This window comes from Dermacentor albipictus, chromosome 6, assembly GCF_038994185.2.
Source record: "Dermacentor albipictus isolate Rhodes 1998 colony chromosome 6, USDA_Dalb.pri_finalv2, whole genome shotgun sequence".
In the NCBI taxonomy this organism is placed as follows: domain Eukaryota; kingdom Metazoa; phylum Arthropoda; class Arachnida; order Ixodida; family Ixodidae; genus Dermacentor; species Dermacentor albipictus.
This window is the reverse complement of record NC_091826.1, coordinates 136,725,246-136,735,891: the sequence shown is the minus strand read 5'-3', so window position 1 is coordinate 136,735,891 and position 10,646 is coordinate 136,725,246. Positions and strand designations below refer to the sequence as shown.

The 10,646-nt window shown below is 51.7% G+C and overlaps 1 pseudogene; it reads right to left on the bottom strand.

Annotated features, from left to right (window-relative positions):
- Nucleotides 1–939: 939 nt before the first annotated feature.
- Nucleotides 940–2,522, bottom strand: LOC135902287 (uncharacterized; annotated as a pseudogene).
- Between the last annotated feature and the right edge of the window lie 8,124 nt (nt 2,523–10,646).

Below are 10,646 nucleotides of genomic sequence, written 5' to 3'. Positions count from 1 at the left end.
TGACTGAAAAATAGCTGGCGCACTGGCTATACCAAATGGTAAGCACTGGAACTCGAAAACTCCCATGTGCGTATTAATGGTTAGCAGTGGTCGGGACTCGGTAGTAAGCGGAATCTGCTGACACGCGGCTGAAAGATGCAACACACAAAACACCTTGCCACTTCCTATGGCAGAGTACAAGTCTTCTGGTCGAGGCAATGAGTAGCGGTCGGTCTTTATCACGGGATTAATGGGCACGTTGTAGTCCCCGCACAATCTCAGCGAGCCTTTTTTTTTTCTTAATCCCAACCACTGGCGTTGCCCAATCGCTTTGATTGCCAAAGACTGGCACTACAGTTCCGATTTAGAACTATCCTTGCTTCGTAGTTCTTCACTACTCCGTGTTGCTTAGAAAACAGACCTAGGAACTTGTTTCACTGCTGCCACTTTGCTAGCGTCGCTTCCATTTACACACAACAGACTTTTCCAGTCAAGCCCTATAGCCTATCGAGCCAATTTCGCCCGATCGGCAGTGGGAGCTGTTTGCACTGACCTTTGACAATGACAAGTGACAGTCGCAGACACTGGTTTCCGTTCGTAACGAGAACGTTGCACTGCCACTTCAATGGAACGGGTTCCCCAGTGTATGTTCTTAGGGTGACTCGCGATGGCTCGCACTTGACATGAGGAAATGCGTTCAGCCTAACACTATCCGGAATTAGGGTTACAGCAGCTCCCGTATCCATCTGCATGCAGATATATTTCCCTGCTACCTTTACTTGCACTTCGTATCCAGAATGGACTTTATTAATAACATGGTACACCTCTAATTCAGAGTGACTATTTGAGCAGTTCACCACGTTCGCAGTCGTTAGTTCACCGCGTTTACTGGGACACATCGTCTGTAAATGGCCAATTTGTGAACAGCTGTGACACTGCACATTCTTATACCAGCAAACACTAGCGGCATGCGCCTTGCCACATCTTTCGCAGACTCGCTTGACGTCCTTGAACTGCCGAAGACTTCTTTACAGTTGCCTGTCCACTTATCGCCATGGCATGCAGCACGGCTTCCTTGCCTTTTGAATGCAGTAACGCTGTTTGTCGCGCAGCCTGCTCCCGGTCCAAGGGTATCTTGCACGCCTTATCAAAGGTTAAATTTTCTTCAGCAAACAAGGCGAGCTGCGTTTCTTCGCGTCTTATGCCTGCCACTAATCTGTCTCGCAGCGAGTCTTGCACGAACAGACCGAAATCGCACTTCCCTGCTAAATGCTTTAATGTCACTATGGAGTCCTCGGCGCTTTCTTGTTCCTGTTGTGCTCGCCTGTTAATTTGCAACGTTCGGCGATGACCGACCAGCTTGGGCTATAGTGCTTCTTCAACAGCACTGTCACCTCTTGAAAGGATTTGTCCCCAGGAATGGCGGGTACTACCAAACTTTTGAGCACCTCGTAAGTTCGTGGTCCTATCACGCTCAAGAATACCGCCAGCTTCTTTTCCTCTTTGATATCGTTTGCTGTGACGAAATGATCAAAGAGTTCTTAATAGGATCAAAAATTCTGATCCTTCTCGTTGTACTCGTCTAGCATCCCTAGTCGCGCCATTTGCAGTGAAGTGACTGTGTACTTATCCGTTCGCCCTGCCGATGACTGCGTTGACTCGTTGCTGTGGTGCCGACGATTTCATCCGTACCGGGCCATGGCTAGCGCCGCTTTCCTTTGCGTGCCTGTCGACTGCCGATCATCTATGACACTGCTTCCGTACTGAGCTTGAGCTAGTAGAAGCGGGCACATCCCATCCCCGTCACCAGTGCAATAAAGCGGACAGGCAGCATTCCAACAAGCAAAAGGATGACCACTTATTTCACAGTGCACTTATATAGACAAGGGATCACGAGATCCGTGCAAAAGGAATGCGCGCACTGGCTGCGCTGTGATAGGCGACATCACGCTATAACAATTTTAATTCTGAGTGGCGGAAATTTTTAAATCTGGTGGTATGAAACATGGCCGCACTACACTGTTTGATAGTGAAGATGGTGAGCGTGCACGTTTACGGGCCATCGAGCGAACGACGTCGGTCTTGGCTATATGTCGCGTCCTCGAGTTGTTGTGCGGACGATTTTGATGCCGGGTAAACGCTCGGGCGAAGCTGACCCGGGAATTGCATGGGCACTGCAAGCGCATTTCCGCCGTGAGACTCCGGATCCAGTTGGAGGGTGTCGACGCGCGCCTATTGCCGCTCAATCTCACCCGAAAAGAAAGCGCGCCCCCAGCGCTGCGAGACACCGGGAGGGCCGGCGCGCGCTGCTCTGGCGCCAACTGCGCGTATGTGGGTGCCGTGTCTTGAGAGTGATCTGCGTTGGGGGCAGAGTCGAAGGCTCGTAGCTTTGTGCGTTCTCGGCGTTCACTTCACGTTGAAGAAATAGACCGCACGAACGCCACTTTGTTCACTGCTGCCGCGAGGGACGCTACCAGCGCGCGTAGCGAGCGGACGCATGGGACATCGGCTCCGGCGATTTTCGACCGTGGCGGCGGCCCAACGCGTTTTATCCCGACAATTTTGGACTTGACAGAACCAGCAAGTCAGCCGGCACGCAGGGAGACCACTCCCAATCCGGTGGGCCGATTTGTTGACCTTTTTAAGCGTTTTTCCTCCCATCCGCCATAGCGCCGCGACGCAGCCTCAAGGCTGAACGCCGGCGTTCGGCGGCGGGGAGGCCGCTCCAAGCCAACATGGCAAGCGCAAACCAGCAACGCGGCTACGACCCGGAAGGCATGGCATGGACAACTGTGCCGCAGACCAGTCGGGACCAAGCCTGCAACGCTAATGTGATCCGGGCCTTTGAAACAAGAGCCCAGAAACTCCAAGCCTGCGCACAAGGGAAGGCCACGTCAGCTCACGGAGGCCACCATGCGCAACCCGACAAGGCACCCGATGAGCGCGCAGCCGGAGGCCCAAGGCAAGTCAAAGCTGCATGGAAACCCAAGTTTCTCTGCAGATTTAGACCAGACGATGTGGTGCTAATCATCAAACCATTAACGGCGACAAGCTTGAAGAACTTACAACACGGTGAGCTAGGCCTAGCCCTACGACAGCGAGTCGGGGAGGCCGAAGCGGACAACTTTTACTTCACAATATCCCCGGACCAAAACCTGATCATCGTGGGCACGTCGAGCATCCACGCGGCAGACAAACTGGTCGGGGACTTTGCGATAAAAATCCAAGAAGGAGCAGACCTCCATTTGCACGGGCACGTAAAACAGAGCGAAGACAACGTGATTCACGGAGTCATCACAGTGGCCAATCTGGAAACCACCGAGTCCCTGCGAGGGAAGGTGAAAAGCTTTCACGGAGAAAGCACCATCCTGGAGATCCGAAAGTTCGGAACTTCTAACAAAGCCAGAATCACCTTCGAAGGCAAGTACAAGCCCAGAGCTGTACTGTACAACGCGCAAGTCATACCGGTAGCAAGGTACCGCCGCACCATACCAGCGTGTAACTTGTGCGGCACAGTGGGGCATAGGCCAGATACCTGCCCGACACCGAGACAAGAAAACTGCGGACTCTGCGGAACGCTAGCCCCGTTTGTGGAGGGAGTGCGGTCCCCTCACCTGTGCAACCCAAAATGTTCGGTGTGTGGCGGCGAACACGCCACGAACTCCAGAGACTGCACGGCGAAATTTCGCACGAACGCGCAGCAACAACCCAGCAATCACGAGAAAAGGAGGAGGAAAAAGAAGAAAAAAAACAAGAAGAAGAAGAAGGGAGGAAGCGGGAATCTCCCTCCCCCTCCACCTAGCAGGGAGTCGACTTCTGATCAACCCAAGCAAAAGAAGACCTGGGCCAGCATAGTCCAGAACGGGATGCGGCAGGTGAGTGGGACCGCCTCTCCTCCTCCTCCTCCCAAACCTTCCTCTCCACCCACACCCAACCCAGTAGAAACCGAGTTACGAAACCAGATAGCAGCCCTAAAAGCGCAGATCGCGGTGCTAACGAGCAAACTAGAAAGTGCGCTAGCTAAACCCCAGCCACCTCAGCAAGAGGAGGCGATGGAAAGCGACACAGAACCTAGTCTTGAAAATAAACTAGAAGCTATGATGAGAAGGGTCCAGGAATCCATTCCCACCATAGTCTCACAACAGATAGCGAAAGCGATGACGGTTCGCAAATACGCTAACACGAGGAGACTCCAGACTCCCCGAACATACAGGATGCGTAGGGTGATAAGCGAGGACGAGGAGGAAGACCACCAGGAACAATTTCCCCCCCAGAATAACAACAATCTCCAGATACAACATGGCGAGACAAACTAAAAAGAGTCCCATAACATTAACGCAGTGGAATAGTCGAGGCTTGAAATCGAGGACTAAGAGAGCGGATCTTAGGATGCACCTGTCTACGTACGAGCATACTCCGGCAGTGGTGGCCGTACAGGAACCTGGCGGGAACGTGAGCCTCACAAACTACAAAACGTTCCAACTCGACCACCTAACGTGCATCTTTGTGCACAAAAACTACACTGCAAATTTGGTAGATCTGGAATTACAAACCAGCTTTTCGCACGTGATGGTGACTCTTCTGCCACTGAAAAAGGAGGATTCGCCGCTACACATCCTGAACGTGTACTGCCCACCTAAAGCAAAAAACGTAACCTTCTCCACACTCCTGAGCAGAGCTATCAGGGAAGCAGGACGAGACCCGTTACTAGTAATGGGAGATTTCAACGCGCAGAGTCCCTCATGGGGCTATCATCGAGAAGACATACGAGGACGGAAGCTAGCGGAGGCGGCGTCCGCGTTAGGTCTAACCCTACACACTGACCCGGCGTGCCCCACGCGGATAGGGAACTCGGTGCAGAGGGACACGTGTCCCGACTTAACCTTCACGAAAAACGCGAGGCAAGTGGAGTGGACGAATACAGAGGAAACTCTCGGTAGTGACCACTGCCTGATCACCATAACGATCCGTACGAAACCCCTTACCAGGCCTACGGGGCACACTATGCTGCCGGACTGGACGAAATTTAGAAAGGAATACGAGGTAAGCTCCATCCAGGAGCAGGGATATCAAGCCTGGACAAAACAGCTGCTGATCCACCTGCGTTCGACGGAAACGCCGGTAAAGCTCTCAGAGGCGGTGACGGACGTGGACACCCACCTCCTCCACCTCTGGGCAGCCAGACGCAGCATGGTCAAAAGATGGCGTAGACAGAAGCATAACCGAAAGCTAAGAGCTCGCATCGCGGCAATCACTAAAGAAGCGGCGGAGTACGCGGCGCAACTCGCGGACGCGAACTGGGTAGATAGGTGCAACGCGGCCGCTGGGCAGATGTCTAGCAAGAACACATGGCGCCTCTTCCGGGCACTCATAGATCCCAACCAGACGCGCACCGAGACGCACAAGCACCTGCAGAGAGCGGTACATGCATTTCAAGGAAATACGGCCCAGCTTGCACTGAAGCTTCGGGACCAGTATCTGACCACAACCCAAGATCCAAGGGGAGACGCTTACAGATACAATGGAGTCCAAAATGCTGAGCTGGACGAACCTTTCAAAATATACGAACTCAAGGCCGCTCTAGCGAGGATGAAACGCGGGACCGCGCCAGGAAGGGACGGGATCTCGGTAAAACTCCTAGCCAATCTGCCGGACCGCACATACGAATCCCTCCTAGAACACTTTAATTCGATTTGGGTGGGCGAAGCTCCATTTCCCACGGAGTGGAAGACGGCGCTGATAACTTTCATCCCCAAGGCGGGCAAGGCCATAGATACGGATAACCTAAGACCTATTTCTCTCACCTCGTGCGTGAGCAAACTGATGGAAGCTATGGTCAGAGACAGACTATCTGAGTACCTAGAAAACAAGCGAGTCTTCGCCGACTCGATGTACGGCTTCAGACCAAATAAATCGCCTCAGGACATCCTGCTGCAGCTCAGCAGGGAGGTACTAAACCCGATCGAACATCCGAACGGGGATAAGATAGTGCTGGCCCTAGATCTGAAGGGAGCCTTCGATAATGTGACACACGAGGCGATCCTCACACACCTATCAGAGACGGGATGCGGCAGGAACGCTTTCGAGTATATAAAACGCTTCCTCACGGACAGACAGGCCTACGTGAGGATCCAGAACGCGGAACACGGCCCCTTTCTATTAGGCACGAGAGGGACGCCACAGGGAGCGGTGCTATCCCCCTTGCTTTTCAACTTGGCAATGAAGAACCTGCCGGTCCACTTGGAGAAAGTCCCGGGTGTGCAACACGCGCTGTACGCGGACGACATCTCCATTTGGGCCACGCAGGGCTCTCTCGGTGAAATGGAGGCCAGCCTGCAGGAGGCGGCCACCGCGGCGAACGAGTACGCGAAAAGATGTGGCCTTCATTGCTCCCCTCAAAAATCCGAATTCGTGCACATTCGCCCCAACAAAAAATGCACAAACAAGATAGAATTGAGACTTGGATCGGAACCGATACCCGAAAGAAAAGAAATTAGAGTCCTAGGTCTTTTCATCCACCAGCGTCGGCTGGCGACGACCACGCTCGACAAACTAAAGAAGGTGGGAGATCAGGTGGGCCGAATGGTCCGCAGAGTCTCGAACAAGAAAGGGGGACTGCGAAGCAAAGACGCCTTGCGGCTGGCCAATGCCTTTGTAACAAGCAGAATCCTGTACTCGACCCCCTATCTCCGCCTCAACAAACACGACCAGAACATCATCGAGGTGATAATACGCAAAATGGCGAAGAAGGCCCTCGACCTCCCGATAACCACGTCTAAACTGAGACTCCAAGGTCTGGGTATGACGAACTCCTTCGATGAACTTAGAGAAGCCCACCTCACAGGTCAATACACGTGATTATCGCAGACGCCGTCAGGACGCCGCCTTTTGGCCCGTCTGCACATAGAACACACGACTCTAACCGAGGAGAGAGTAAGACTCTCTCAGGAATGGCGTTACGCCCTGCACGTAAGACCACTCCCAATTAAGATGTCCAGGGACGACCACGAGGGTAGACGCAGGGCCAGGGCAGAGGCCTTAGCTCACCACTACGGAAGGAAACCCGGGGTATACTACGTGGACGCATCCGGCCCGCACCATGGCGGGTGGTACACGGCGGCAGTGATCCACGAGTCCAAAACGGTGAACGGGCTCACCTTCAGAGCCCGAAGCGTCACTCAAGCAGAGGAAGTCGCCATCGCTTTAGCGGCAACACACTCCGATTCCAAGACAATCATAACCGACTCGCGAGGGGCGTGTCGGAACGTCCAACAGGGCTGGGTCCCGTACCTGGCCTACCGGCTACTGCAAAATAGCTCGTACGTAGGAGGTCCATCCCACCGCTTCATAGTCTGGGCTCCGGCCCACTCGGGGCTAGGAGGAAACGAGGCAGCAGATGCAGCCGCCCGCGCGCTCTCTAACCGGGCAACCTCGTCCCCCGCCACCTCTGAAGAAGCAGCGGAAGCCACGCCGACCTACACTTACAAGGAAATAACACAATTATACAAAGATAGACATAAACTGTACCCCTACCCGTGTAAAGGATTAACGAGAGCGGAGGAACGCCTGTTCCTCCGCCTTGTCACGAACACCATGATGTGCCCGGCCTCGCTAAAGCACTTTGACCCTGCCTTCTCCGGGGAATGCCCGCACTGTGGGGAGAGGTCCTCGGACCTCTACCACATGGTGTGGGCGTGCCTTTCCAACCCTGCTTTTACTCCACACCCAAACCCCACCCGGGAGGACTGGGAGGCGACCCTACTCGCCTGTTGCGACCTGAAAGCCCAAAAGGCGATGGTCGAACGAGCTATGGCGGCAGCGGAAGCCACTGGGGTCCCGTACTAGGGACTCCACCTAGTGTTTGTGAGGGGAAAGGCACTAAGCCTGACTCCAGAGCACCCTCCATGTAACTCCCTCTTTTCAGAGGAAATAAACGTTTTCACCACCACCACTGCTGCCGCCGCGTTTCCTAACGCCAACGCTTGACAGCCAGTTGCCGCGGTGATCGAGTGCAGTGTCATTATGTGTGCTCGTGCGCGCCTGACACCATGCTTGTTAATTTAGTTAGTATGCATATGTTTACAAGTTTCTACTGCTGATAAAACTACTATCCTTCATTCGTATGGCTGTTCACTAATTTGCTGAGGCCTTTTTTGTATCGGAGGATTTTGCCTGTGGTGCAATTAGCATTGTTTGTTTTAAGGTCATTCCTCAAAGGCGAATTTCAGGTCACCGTCCTTGCTCTAAACATGCTGCGATTGTGTGAGGTACGATGCGAAGGACCGCTAGCATCAGCAAGTCCAGTCGCCATTTCCATAGCAGTGCAGGTACAAAAAGGTTGTGGCCACTGCCTGAAATGTTTTCCTGTACATCGCAGCTGAGAGGGACTGTTTCTTCGAATATCACAACCTGCGAACCCGTTGATGCGTTACTCGCACAAGCTTGAATAAATAAGGTCTATTCTTTTTGTAAACTGCCATAGCGCACTTGTTAAATAAAAGTTATTATTGAGTCACGATGTCCCCAATGAGGACGCGACCGATTTAGAATAATAATGGCCCTAGGGAGGTGAATTTTTTTTTCTACGATCTGGGCTCCTAAAGCATCAGTATATATATAGCTGCAAGTTTTAAAAATTTCACCTGCGGAATATCATAATTCGTGACTGAAAGGGATAACAAGGTAAATGTACCTGGTAGCGAAGCTTCCATAGGAGCCTATACGTTCAAAACCTGGCGGTCCATCGGCGGTCCATGGGGCTTAGCGCCATCTGTATGTGGTGGGAACACTTCCGGCGGAAGAAAAAATAATGTGATGCCATGTCCGTTAAAAGCAAAAGTGACGTCATTTTGTTTTCGAAGGCGCGAAATTTGTTTTGTTCTTCCTTTGGAGCTATATATTCAAATGCCCTGCCATTCGACTTGATGGGCGTTTCGAGCTTTCAGCGTGGAAAGCGATGCAGGAAAAGGCCAGCCGTACGGTTGTCGAAATCGCATCCCTGCACAGAACGTACTTTCTTTGAAAGCCGACGAAAGCTTTAGGTGTAGAGTGCTGATCCTATTGTTGGATGCCAAGCCCATCGGCCAGCGCGGTCGCACGAAAACAACTACACAATTATCTGGCGGTCGTAACTCACTACATTTGACTGAACAGATTAAGAAGCAATGAAGGTACCCGCGTCACCAAAATCAGACAAACTTTGACAAGCAAGAAAGCACAAACTGTGAGGGGGGCGTATTTCAACAGGTGATACGAGTGGGCCGTTCTGCCCATTTCAAGACGTGCATTGCATTGCGAGTGATAGTGGCGTCAACGCTCCCTGTAGCGATGGGCGCTTAAAAGAAATGCATTTATTAATAATAATAAAATTAAACTTTTATTTTCTTAACTCCTCAAGAATGTATAAAATTGTCTTGGAATTTTATTTTCGTTGAATGAATCTAACTGTGTCTCTTTTGAATTAAAAAACGCGTTTTTCTTTCCCAATGTTTGTTCCCTCCAAACATAGTCGCGCTTCAATCGCTGCTCCTATAACCCCCCATGCTGATGTCAGTGACAATCTGTACTGAACCGCTTTTCGGCCGAAGCTTCGCGACCTATTTGGATCGGCCTTGGGGATAACACGAACCTGCACTTGTCGCGCAAGTACAGTAAAGCGTATAATGGTTTCCAGCAAGTACGGACGCGAGCACAAGAAGTAGAAGCAGACAGGACAACGCCTTGTTATTGTTCTTGGTTGTATGCGCATGCGTGGCGGAGATTTGTGGAATGTTTTCACAATGAACTTAAACAGCGTTGTCCTGTTTGTTTATACTTCTTGTGTCGCGTCCATACTTGCTGGAAACCATTATACGTTCACCATGCACCAACTGGCCCAGCAAACTACTCTGCAGTAAAGCGTCCTTCTAACCTTTGAACATAGTTTGGCTGTTGCTGTATAGAGGTATATAATGTGTGGGTACCTGTAGGGGTCTTTTCATAAATAATTCGAGCATAAGATTCAGATATGCGGAGAGTTGTGAGAAGCGTGCGTTGCGCATGGTTGGATTCGCACGAAACAGGGCCACCGTTTGTCGTGATTTAGCGCGCAGTTCTAACAATCCCTCGATGGGTCGCTGTCCAACCTGCGCTTTTTCACAGCCTGCACTCGTATTCGCAGTAACCTTGCGGCCGCAACTCTCAACGCTGGCTGCTCATTGGCGCGCAAAGACGTACGCCGCGGCACCTACACGGAAGCAGGACGAGCGCTCGTCCTGTCTGTTCCTTTCTGTGTGCGTGTTCTCTTCGCGCTAGTAGCCAAGATCATGAATCAAATGTTTATATGAAAAAAAAAGTATTTTTTATTCTCAAAGTTAAGCACGTTCCCAAATAGTAATGTGTACGACTATTGCAATTTTTTATAATCAGTTTTTCTGCAAGGTCGCTAGGTGGTGTTACGCACAGCGCAAAAAAAAAATGGCTGTGGCTTAGCTAAGGTTAAGCCCAGGATGCGAAGCATACTAGCCTTTATTTTAGTTGTTGAACCACTGTTTAGCCTGGTGAACTGCTGTTGCTTGGCTATATTTGGTTCGGCTAGACGAAGAAACAACTCATGCGTTACTCTGCTTCGCCTTCAAGAGTGGAACGCGACAGCGTTCCCGTCGACCCGCCAAGGGGTGTAAGACAAT